This window comes from Martes martes, assembly GCF_963455335.1.
Source record: "Martes martes genome assembly, chromosome: 15".
NCBI lineage: Eukaryota > Metazoa > Chordata > Mammalia > Carnivora > Mustelidae > Martes > Martes martes.
This window is the reverse complement of record NC_137903.1, coordinates 59,805,565-59,818,207: the sequence shown is the minus strand read 5'-3', so window position 1 is coordinate 59,818,207 and position 12,643 is coordinate 59,805,565.

Below are 12,643 nucleotides of genomic sequence, written 5' to 3'. Positions count from 1 at the left end.
CTTGCTGCCCAGAGGCTACACTAAAAAGGGTCTTAGTGACAATGACATCTGGCTCTTTCTCGGGGCCACTGGTTTTGTACTCAAGCTCCTGTCCTCCCGGAAGCATGAAGTGAAGGAAACATTGGTATCCGAGACATAACACTGTTTCAACGAACAAATGCATGGAAAAAAGTGAATGGGGGGGGGGGGAAGATCTCCATTTAATAAAGAGTGCGGGGCACCTGGGGGCTCCGTTGGGTAGGCAGCTGCCTTCGGCTCAGGTCATGATCCCAGAGTCCTAGGATTGAGCCCCGCATCAGGCTCCCTGCTCAGCAGGGAGGGCTTAAACAAGATCGGAGCTCCCAGTGCTTTCATCTGAACGACGTCCAAAGGAAGGCAGTCGAGGGTGTTCTGGGGGCTTCCCGATCCGGAGGAAGCCAACCTTCTTCAAGCTTCCTCCTCCACTGTCTTAATGCATGGCTCCCATTGCAGGGTCCCAAGCTGCTCCAGTCCCAGCATCTTACCTGCATTCTCAGGTCAGGGGAAGGCCCGAGTTAGGAACCAGAGCTCAGCGATCCAGTGAGTGAGTGTTTTTTTTTTTTAGGTGCCGGGACAGAAACAACAGTTATAGCCACTGATGCCCGATGAGATGTTACCACGTGCCAGGCACCGTACTACGTGTTTTATATGGATTGGTTCTCTCTTCTCCACAGCAAAACCTGTGCTCTAGATAATAATAATGTTACTATTGCCACACGTCAACCAATGGAGACATTAGGGACTAGAGATTAAGAAATAACAAACAGGGGTGCCTGGGTGGCTCAGTGGGTTAAGCCTCTGCCTTCGGCTCAGGTCATGATCTCAGGGTCCTGGGATCGATCCCCGCATCGGGCTCTCTGCTCAGCAGGGAGCCTGCTTCCTCCTCTCTCTCTGCCTGCTTCTCTGCCTACTTGTGATCTCTGTCTGTCAAATAAATAAATAAATAAAATCTTTAAAAAAAAGAAGAAGAAGAAATAACAAATGGAGGGGCACCTATGTGGCTCAGTCAGTTAAGCATCCAGCTCTTGGTTTTGGCACAGATCGTGATCTCAGGGTCGTGAGCTCGAGCCCGGTCTTGGGCTCCACACAGCATGGAGTCTGCCCGGGATTCTGTCCCTCCTGCTCTCCCTCCCCCTGCTCGCAGGCTCCCTCTCTCTCCCTCAAATAAATAAATAAATAAAATCTTAAAAAAAAAAGAAAGAAAGAAAGAAAGAATCGATGGAACTGGGAAAGCAGCACAGAGAGAATTTGACCCCAGGTCTTAGCGAGAGCAAATTTCTTGCTCTTAACTAACTTACTAACTTAAGCTGCTTCTCGCAAAGAAGGGAAGGTACCCGCGGGTCCTAAAACATCAGGTGTAATGGGCTGACACACAGGTAAACAGGACATAGTGACCAGGTACGTGCAAGTCAGGCGGGCGAGGCAGGCTGTCTAGACGAAGACTGAATGGAGATCAGCTAGTCCTACAAAGGGAGAGGGACGTGTTCTAGATCCAGAAAACAGCGCGAGAATGGCATAGCTGTCACGGATTGCGAAGTGGAAGCCGGCCTCTAAGGGTCATCTTCCCAGTCAGGAGGAAAAGAAGGGATCAGTGAGGAAAGTGCTTCGTTTACCCTGAGGAAGATACCCTTCTACGACCGCCCCCTCGGCAGAGGTTTTACTGTGTGTCATTGGCCAGAACCAAGTCAAGGCCACTGAGAGACACAAGGAAGGACAGAAAAGCCACAGGTGGCTGAGATCGGCCACGAATCGTCCACTGGGGCTGGACCCTTGCAAATGGAACCGAACTGAGGTTGTGTCAGCAAAAGGAGGGGCAGGGGAAGGGTGGTGGGAGGCAACCCATGGGCTCAGCCTGACACTTTGGCACCAAAGCAGAGGGTGACGTGAGAGCAGCCCCATGAGACTAAGGAGGGAAGGACAGAGATTACTTAGTGAGGTGTTAGGATTGAAGCCTGAGGGAGAAGGCTTTTTAGGTAATTCCCAAATATATGGCTAGGCTGACTGAAATGTCGGTGATTTAATTAATCGCTGGAAGGCAGGCTAGTGAGATGCATTGTCTCGGTTCGGGCTGCCCTAACACAGTTCCGCAGGTGAGGTGGCTTCGACAACAGAAATTTATTTCTCACACTACTGGAGGCTGGGAAGTCCACGATCAAGGTGTCGTCTGATTTAGTTCCCGGCCAGAGACTTTTTCTTGGTTTGCAGGTGGCTGACTTTTCACTGCGTCCCCACGTGTGGAGAGAGAGGGAGCTCTCTCTCTTTCTTATTCTCCTTTAAGGGCACTAAATCCATCATGGGGACCCCACCTTCATGACCAGTCTAACCCTAATTTCCTCCCAAAGTCCCCATCTTCAAACACCATCACACTGGACATTGGAACTTCAATACATGAATTTTAGGGTGACAGAAACTCCATCCACAACATGCAAAAAATGATTTTGTGACTTAGGAGAGATTCAATGGCTTTGGGATTCTTCAGGGACTTTCTTACTTCTTGGTTCATTGGGAGGGACAAACAAAGCAAGTAAAACTGTTTTTACATCAGCTTCCCTATAATAGTCGATTGTCATAATCACTTGAATAGAAAGCAGTTGGAGGGGCGTCTGGGTGGCTCAGTCGTTAAACGTCTGTCTTCCACTCATGTCATGATCCCTGGGTCCTGGGATCAAACCCCACATCTGGCTCCCTGCTCAGTGGGAAGCCTGTTTCTCCCTCTCCCACTCCCCCTGCTTGTATTGTATTCTCTCTCTCAGTGTCTCTGTCTCTCTGTCAAATAAATAAATAAAATCTTTCAAAAAAGAAAGAAAGCAGATGGAGTGGCTACCTGATTCTATTTCCCCAGTGGCTACATTATTGATATGTGACCCCAAGCCCTGATGGACAGGCTGTGTCATTTTCATATCAGTTTCAATGCCCCAGGGCACCAGGAAGCCCTGTGTCTCTGGGATCCCAGGACCTGCCCTGGAACCTTCCTCCGGAGGTCTGGCAATTCTCATCATTCCTCCACTCTCACAGCCTTCCAAGAAATTAATTACTTTCATCAAGTTAATAGTAATCATGTATTACTTAACATTTATCACTTAACTAAAAACAATAGAACTTAAAACCAAAAGAATTTTATCCACCTTGGTCAGGTTTTTTTTAAATCACTTTATAACGTATGATTGACATATACCTTGGTTAAGTCTTTGAAAGCATATTAATATGCCACAATCTCTCATACGTGGTATTCTTGCCAAAAATGTCTACTTAGCATCTAATCATGAAGAAATGAGGAGAAAAAATGAAATTAACACATAGACTGTGAGTCATATTATATGTCAGCTAGTGGGGCTCATAAAGCAAGTCACTATCATTGGAATGCCAACCAAGTCACCACTAAGGGTTAGAAGGGGCCAACGTCATTACCAGTCTTAACGTGTGAGCTTTGATTGGCTTCTGGATCGTTTAAAAAAAATCAACTTTACAAAAACACTTTGGGCTCAATTTGGACTGTGTATGAACGGCATTATATAGCATTAGTGTTACTTCTCTTCAGTGGGACAACATGCTGGGGTCGGGTGACACATATTCCAATTCTTCAGAGACAAGCTAAAATGTCTAGGGTTAGGTGCCATGATGTCTACCGTCAGATGATTCAGAAAAAAAGTATCTAGATAACATGGCAACATATGGAAACCCGCAAAACGAGTTGGAAGGTACATGGATGTTCACTGCATTATTCCTGCACCTTTCCTGTGAGTTTCAAAATTTTCTAAATGAAACAGGGAAAGTTCCCAATGTGCAAAGTGTCTTACAGGACAGATTTATGTCAATGAGGCAGAGTGACACGCCTATTCTACCTAGTTCTTGAGGCTGGTCCTGACCTATGTAATTATAATTAACTTTTGCTAACTATCGAAGGGCTGCCACAGGCATAATCTCTTAAAATCCTGATGGGAATGAGCCTCACATGGTAGCTTTTCGTGCCCTCCTTTATAGCCAGAGTATAGAGTCGACTGGCAGAGCCCCGTTCTGGCCTGTGTTTAACCTTGCGCCACCTTGGTTTTCCTCCTTTGCTCGGGGCCAGCGCAGGAAGAAGTACCTGAAAGGTCCAGCTGAAACATTATGGAGCATTTGGCTGACAAGGGAAATTTTTTTTTTTTAAGATTTTATTTATTTATTTGACAGAGAGAGAGATCACAAGTAGGCAGAGAGGGGTGGGGAGGAAGCAGGCTCCCTGCTGAGCAGAGAGCCTGATGCAGGGCTCGATCCCAGGACCCTGAGATCATGACCTGAGCTGAAGGCAGAGGCTTAACCCACTGAGCCACCCAGGTGCCCCGACAAGGGAAATTTTTATTTTAATTTCGTTTATTTTTTAAAATTGAAGTCTAGGTGCTATACACTGTTACATCAGTTTCCCGTGTACAACATAGCGACTGGACGATTCCATACGTGACCCTATCCTCACCACAATCAGTGTAGTCACCATCCGTCGCTACACAACATTATTATGATATTATCGGCTATATGTTCTATGTGGTACTTTTCATCTCTGTGACTCATTTGTTTTATAACTGAGAGTGTATAACCCTTAATCCTTTTTTTTTAAGCTTTTATTTATTTATTTGTCAGAGAGAGAGAGAGAGAGAGTGAGCACAGGCAGACAGAGAGGCAGAGGGAGAAGCAGGCTCCCTGCGGAGCAAGGAGCCCGATGTGGGACTCGATCCCAGGACGCTGGGATCACAACCCGAGCCGAAGGCAGCCGCTTAACCAACTGAGCCACCCAGGCATCCCAATCCTTTTTTTAACTCATGAAAATTGTTAGAGGCATATTGTGCTAGAGAACTCTGAAACTTTTGGAATAATTTTTTTTTTAATTTGTGTATAGTTAACACACAATGTTACATTAGTTTCAGGTGTATGACACGGTGATTTGATGAGTGTCTACCTTACATTGCCAAGTGTAGCTGCCATCTGTCACAACACAATGCTATTACAAGACCATTGACTACATTCCCTATGCTGTACCCTTCATTCCCTGTTCACTCCCTGACTAAAAGCCTGTATCTCCCTCGCTCCTTCATCCATTGTGCCCATCCCTCACCTCTTTCCCTTCTGACAACCATCAATTTGTTCTCCATATTTATAGGTCTGATTCTGCTTTTTGTTTGTTTATTTGTTTCTTTTGTCTTTTAGAATCCACATATGAATGAAATCATATGGTATTTCTCTTTCTCTGTCTGACTTATTTCATTTGATATCAGACTCTCCAGGTCCGTCCATGTTGTTACAAATGGCCAGAACTCATTCTTTTTTATGGCTGAGTGCTGTTCCATTGTAGATATATACCACATCTTCTGTATCCATTCATGTGTAGATGGACACTTGGGTTGCTTCCATATCTTAGCTATTGTAGATAATGCTGCCATAAACATTGGGGTGCATATGTCTTTTCAAATTAGTGTCTTCATTTTCTCTGGGTAAATATCCACTAGTAGAATTACTGGACCATATGGAGATTCTATTTGTAATTTTTAAAAAGATTTTATTTATTTGAGAGAGAGAGAACAGAGCAGTGGGAGGGACAAGCAGACTCCAAGCTGAGAGCAGTGTCTGACACCAGGCTCAATTCCATGACCTGAGATCATGACCTGAGCCAAAATCAAGAGTCGGGGTGCCCCTCTATTTTTAATTTTTTGAGGACCCTCCAGTACTGTTTTCCCCAATAGCTGCACCAGTTTGCATTCCCACCAACAGTGCACAAGGGTTTCTTTTTCTCCACATCCTCTCCCACACTTACTTCTTATCTTTTCGATTCGAGATATTCTCACGGGTATGAGGTGATGTCTCATTGTGCTTCACGTTGGTATTTCCCTGGTGAATAGTGTGGAATTTTGGAATTTTTAAAGAAGATTTTAGGGCACCAGAAACTTGGGAATAATTTCTGAATCACTGCAAAGAAACATTTTCTTTGTCCTGCATCTTCTTTTAAGCCTTCTTCTACCGGAAGAATATCTAATGGTCATGCCCCGTCCCTTCCTCAGCGTTTGACTGGAGGCAGAAGGAGCTTAGAGGGCTTGTGGTTCTTCTAAAGGGAGAGGAATTTTGCCTTTGGGTGCATTCCCTAGACAGAGCGTTCCGGGCAACACTCTCTGATTGCCTGAGGAAGGTTGTTACTGTGTGCTCAAGGAGCAGTACTTACAGGATCTGACAAGTGGATAAGCTGAATGCTGAATGGTGACCTAGTTGCCACAGAAGCCCCAGCCAATGCTCCAAGGCTAGAACGGAACTTCAGAGATGTCCCAAACTGGGGCCTGGAGGCTAGACTTCCGAACCCCCTATTAACCACTCACTGGACATGGGTTGCCCCAGAAAGGGTGTGGTAGTCTTGACAGAGGCCACTCTTTTTAACTGAAAGACATTCTTGAGGGAGGAACTGAACTATGATCTTTCAGAAGGCAATAGTTTCAGTTGGGACACTAGAACCTCAACCCTAAATGGGGATCCAGGAGATGTAATCTGCCTCAACTGAGCTAAGATCCCGCCAGACCAGTGTTATTGTCATGTCTACTCTTCTTGATCTAGAAGAGTTTCTCAGCCTTTCTTTATCTTTCTTGAACTTCATCATTTTTAAAAAGAGTTCAGGCCAGTTATTTTGGAGAATACATAAGCTTGTCTATCTTACCTCATGATTAGAGTTCAGGTCATATGCTTTTGACTCTGTCTTTCCTCTCAACAGATTCTGCACTTCCCCACATGTGATGTTGTTACCTGGTCTCATTAGTCTCGTGGCCAGAAGGGGAGAAGAGGGTAGGTTCTGATGGCAAGGGGTGGGGGAGCTCTGCATTTTCTCCTCACCATCAAGGAAAGGAGGAACAACAGCCCTTAACAGAGAGGAGTGGGCCACCTCCATGGGCCCAAAGAATTTAAACGAGTCTTGAGTTTTCAAGGTCCTGAAGTGTAATGACCTCTTCTTCCTTATCCCAAAACTTAGGTTGCCACTCCTTTTTCAACCATGACCTTGACGTTGGCATAGCAAAGTTTGGGGATTGCTCTCTGGGACGCTGCTACCCTTAGATTTCAGAACTGATCCTGCGTCTCACCTGTTTCTGCCCCCCTGCTAGAGCAAATCAGTCTCTCATAAGCTGCAAAGGGGGTATTCTGCTTTCACATTTTGCCCAATTCATGGTTAATTACCCTGAGATGTTTGCTGTCTTCCTGCAAAATATATAGGTACTCATCAAGAGCCATTCGATTTCACGGCCTTATAATTACTTCTTCCTCTGACCTCTCAAATGCCTAAGAGACTTCACCTGCCGGAGTGTTCTATCCTACCCAAATCCTGTCCTTTTGTACAGTAACGAAAGTCTTTTCTTTTTTTTAAGATTTTATTTATTTATTTGACAGAGAGAGAGATCACAAGTAGGCAGAGAGGCAGGCAGAGAGAGAGTGGGAAGCAGGCTCCCCACTGAGCAGAGAGCCCTACGAGAGACTCAATCCCAGGACCCTGAGATCATGACCTGAGCCGAAGGCAGAGGCTTAACCCACTGAGCCACCCAGGCGCCCCAGTAAGGAAAGTCTTAACAACTGCTCCACCACAAAAAGCCTGGGGCCATCCTTGTTCCACTTACCACCAGTGTGGAGGTCCTCACCCATAGCCTGCCAGTGAGCAATGGAATTTCAATACTCAGTTCAAGGTCAGCTTTCTTGAGCCAACTCTTTCAAATCAGGTTCATGGGGGCGGGGGTGGGGGAGGACCTCTGAGACAGAAAATTTCATGGAAGTGACTTATTGGGGAATAGTCTCAGGAACTATCCCTGTAATGGAGCAAAGGGACCAGGATTAGGTAGAGGGAGAAAATGAAAAAAATGAACTCAGACACTACAGTATGACCTCAGCCAGCTGATTCCACAGGGACCGTTGGAGCTGGGACAGCCCTACAGAATCGTCCAAACTGAGGCCAGGGGACTGGGCCTTTGTGTCCTCCTGCTGACAGGTCTTTGGAGGCAGGCTGTCTGCAAGTGGGAGCCTTAAGCACGGAAGACAGTTTCCTTTGGCCAAAGGCAATCCTTGGAGAGGGATTGAACTTGAGTTATCAAGAGGCAACACACACTCTAAGCGGGTATGGAAATGCTTCAGTCTTGAAGGAGAGAATGTGGATGGGACACCACATTCTCCACCACACGGATCATCACCCTTTTTGTAGTTAAAGAGCTCATCACCCATCTGAAAGTCACCTTCAGACCAGAGAAGTAGAGGAAGCCAACAAAGGCAGCAGAGGAATGGCCAGGAAACCTGCCATGTAGGGCTGGCTCTGTGTTCGAAAGGAGGGAGGAGAGGGGATGTTTCAGGAAAATAGGTGAGGAATACTCAGCTCACCGTCTCTGTCCTAGAACATAGCGTGGGTCACTCGAAGCCAGAATTTCTTTTGTACCTACCTTCCTGGGAGTCTAAGCGTACCATGGCACCATGTCCCATAATAATGGTAATATAATTAATGAGATCAAGTATTAACAGTAGTGTCCCCAGATTGAAGGATTTCAGATTATTCTAATGTTCCTAGCCACATTTTTCTATGCCATCTGAATTATGAGAAAGGTATTATTTTAAGAAAATATTTAGCTATTCTGTGCAGTTGAGGAAGATCTCAGAGCTCTCTGATGTCACCACGGGGAGAAACTTGAGCCTAAGTGGCGAAAGGATGACGCCCAAACAGTGAGCTAACAGTGATCCTGGGAAAGAGTTCCTTAAAGAATATGCTTCTAAATTTGAAGATAAGATTTGGGTATAATAAGAAATGTGATGATTGCTTCCCTGAGTAGTGGTCAGGATAACCTTGAAAATTTGACCTTTTGAGACAATCAAATGACAGTATGATGTGGTGGAATGATAAATAGCTTTATGACCAAATTTTACAGGAGGATCCCACTAATACTCTTCTAACCAGAAGAAATAGTTTGATATTTACAAAACCCAGGGGGGAAATGGAGGACATTTTAAAGCTGAAGAGAGAATAAAGGATTATATACTGGAGGTCACTGAGCTTGGCGTGAGCTTGAAGAAATTCATATCAATTAGCATCTTTATGCACAAGAAGTCCTTATTTTTAGAGGGATTTACAATGACCTAAAATCCATGCAACCTCTTCTACTGTGTAGATTACTCATATTTTTTAGTCAAATGTTTGTAAACTTACTTGATTTGCAGTTTTATATTTTTGTATATATAGCATAAAACTACTTATTATTTCCTTCCTTCTGCTAGTTTGGGATTTTTGCCCTTTTTCTAGCTCCTTTAGGTGTAAGATTAGGTTGTGTATTTGGGATTTTTCTTGCTTCTTGAGATAGGCCTGTATTGCTATAAACTTCGCTCTTAGAACAGCTTTTGCTCCTTCCCAAAGATTTTGGAGCATTGGGTTTTCAATTTTATTTGTCTCCATGAATTTTTTTTTTATTTCTTCTTGGATTTCTTGGTTGACCCATTCATTGTTTACTAACATATTATTTAACTTCTGTGTATTTATGCTCTTTCAAGATTTCTTTTTGTGGTCCATTTCTAGTTTCATAGCATGGTGGTCAGAAAAGATGTATGATATGACTGCGATCTTTTTGAATTTGTTGAGACTGGTTTTTGTGGCCCAATATGGATCTATTCTGGTGAAGATCCCATGTGCCCTTGAAAAAAATGTGCATTCTGCTGCTTTAGGATGGAACATTATGAATATATGTGTTAAGTCAATCTGGTCCAGTGTGTCATTCAAAGGCGCTGTTTTCTCGTGGATTTTCTGTTCTGATGATCTGTCCACTGGTGCACGTGTGGTGTTCAAGTCCCCTACTATTATTGTATTACTATCAATTAATTTCTTTATATTTGTTATTAACCATTTGATGTATTTGGGTGCTACTGTGTTGGGTGCATAAATATTTAAAATTGTTATGTCTTCTTGTAGTATTTTCTCCTTAATGATTATATAGTGTCCTTCCTTGTCTCTTACTATAGTCTTTAATTTAAAGTCTACTTTGTCTGATACAACCATTGTTACCCTGGCTTTCATTTCCATTTACCTGATAAATACTTTTCCATCCTTTCTTTCAATCTTAAGTCTAAAATGAGTTTCTTGTAGGCAGTAGGTAGACAGGTCTTGTTTTTTATCCATTCTGTCTCCCTATGTCTTTTGATTGGAGTGTTTAGTCCATTTACATTCAAAGTAATTATTGATATGTATGTACCTATTGTAATTTTGTTACTTATTTTATTGTTGTTTCTATAGATTTTTTAAAAATCCTTTCGTGTCTTTCTCTTTTTCCTGGCTTTCTGGCTTTCTTTAGTGATATACGTGGATTTCTTTCTCTTCATACTTTGCATATCTATTACTGGTTTTTGATTTGTGGTTACCATAAGGTTTATATATAATGAACATATAGCAGTCTTCTGTATATAGCAGTCTATATTAAGTTGATGAATACTTAAGTTTGAACCCATCCTTTACTCCTCTCCCCTCACCCCACATTTTATGTATATAGTGTCATACTTTACATTCTCTTATTTTGTGAATCCTTTGACTGATTATTATAGATGTATTTATTTTTACTGCTTTTGTGCTTCCTACTATTCTTACTCTTAATTACAGTCTTTCCTTTCCATTCAGAGAGTCCCTTTAACATTTTCTTTTTTAGATTTTATTTATTTATTTGGCAGAGAAAGACACACAGAGGAGGGAGAGTGAGAGAGGGAGAAGCAAGCTTCTCGCCAAGCCAGGAGCCTGATGCAGGGCTCAATCCCAGAACCCTGGGATCATGAACTGAGCTGAAGACAGATGCTTAAGAACTGAGCCACCCAGGAACCCCCCATTTAACTGTTTTTATAGGGTTGGTTTAGTGGTATGAATTCCTCTAACTTTTGTTTGTCTGGGAGGCTCATTATCACTCCTTCTATTCTGAGCAATAACCTTGCTGGATAGAATATTCTTGGCTGCAGGGGCACCTGGGTGGCTCAGTGGGTTAAAGCCTCTGCCTTCGGCTCAGGTCATGATCCCAGGGTCCTGGGATCAAGCCCCACATCGGGCTCTCTGCTCAGCGGGGAGCCTGCTTCTCCCTCTCTCTCTGCCTACTTGTGATCTCTGTCAAATAAATAAATAAAATTTTAAAAAAAGAATATTCTTGGCTGCAAGTTATACATTTAATACATTTAATATATCATGCTACTCTTTTTGGCCTGCAAAGTTGAAAAATCCTCTGATAGTCTTACAGGATTTCCCTTGTATGTAACTGTTTTCTCTGGGCACTTTTAAAATTCTTTCTTTATCACTACTTTTTGCTCTTTTAATTACTGTGTGTCTTGGTGTGGACCTCCTTTTGTTGATTTTGTTAAGGGATCTCTGTGTCTCCTGTATCTGAATGTCTATTTCCTTCCCCAGATTAGAGAAATTTTCAGGTATTATTTCTTCAAATAAATTTTCTGTCCCCTTTCTCTTCTTCTTCTGAAATCCCTATCATGCGAATATTATTACCATGGATAGAGTTACTGAGTTTCCTAAGTCTATTCTCATTTTGCATAATTACTTTTTCTCTCACCTGCTTAGCTTGATTATTTTCCATTACTCTGTCCTCCAGGTTGCTGATTTGTTCTTCTGTTTCTAGTCTGCCATTTGTTCCACCTAGTGTACTTTAATTTCAATTATTGTGTTCTTCATCTCTGGTTATTGGTTTGTCTTTTTTAAAAATCTCTTTGTTAAGGGTCTCACTGATGTTCTCCAGTGTTTTCTCAAATCCAATAACCTAATGACAAGTGCTATAAATTCTCTACCAGGCATGTTACTTATCTCAGTTTTGTTCAGATCTCTTGCTGTGATTTTTGTCCTGTTCTTTCATCTGGGACATATTTCTCTGTCTCCTCATTTTGTCTAACTCTCTGTGTCTGTTTCTATGTGTGAGGAAAGTGAGCTCTTGAAAATAGTGGGACGAGTGAGCAACTTTAACAAGGTGGAGCTGGTCCTTTGCCAGAAGGAATGTGTCTCCTGTGCCAAGGCGGGTCCAGCTGGTACATCTGGAAAGTGTGCATAGGTGCGGCACACAGTTTTAACAAGGTGTGTGCATAGCCATGGGAGGTGACAGGTCACTGCCACAGGGATCCAAGGCCCTGCAAAGTGTGTGACCAGGAAAAGTACTGAAAAGGTTTGCATGGGTCTTCTGGGGGAGGGGAGCTACAGTGAAGGGACTAAGACAAATCCAGGGGGAGGGAGTGAGGCACAGTGTAAGCAAATTAGGTAATGAATGCCGACTCCCCACTTGTTCCTGCAGGTGGAATTGCTCTGTGATTAATAAATAAGTCTTCCTCCCCTATGCACCAGGCATTTTTCAAACTGCTGCTGTTTCTAAGCTGTATCTCTAGGGGCAGTTTGTCATGCTGTCTCTTTAAGGGTAGGGACTGTTTCCAACCACCTTCCAGGCTCTTCCAGACCAGAGCCTACTGATTTTTAAGGTTCCAGGATTTAAGTCCCTCTAGGTGAAAGAACTCTAGAAATTTGGCCCTTTTAGTTTTCAAAGCCAGCTGCTGTGGGGATTTGTCTTCACCATGTGGGCTCCAGGCTGTGAAGGTCAGTTTCTCTTCCCTGAGACTGCAGCTCCCTCCCTCCTGCTGAGGA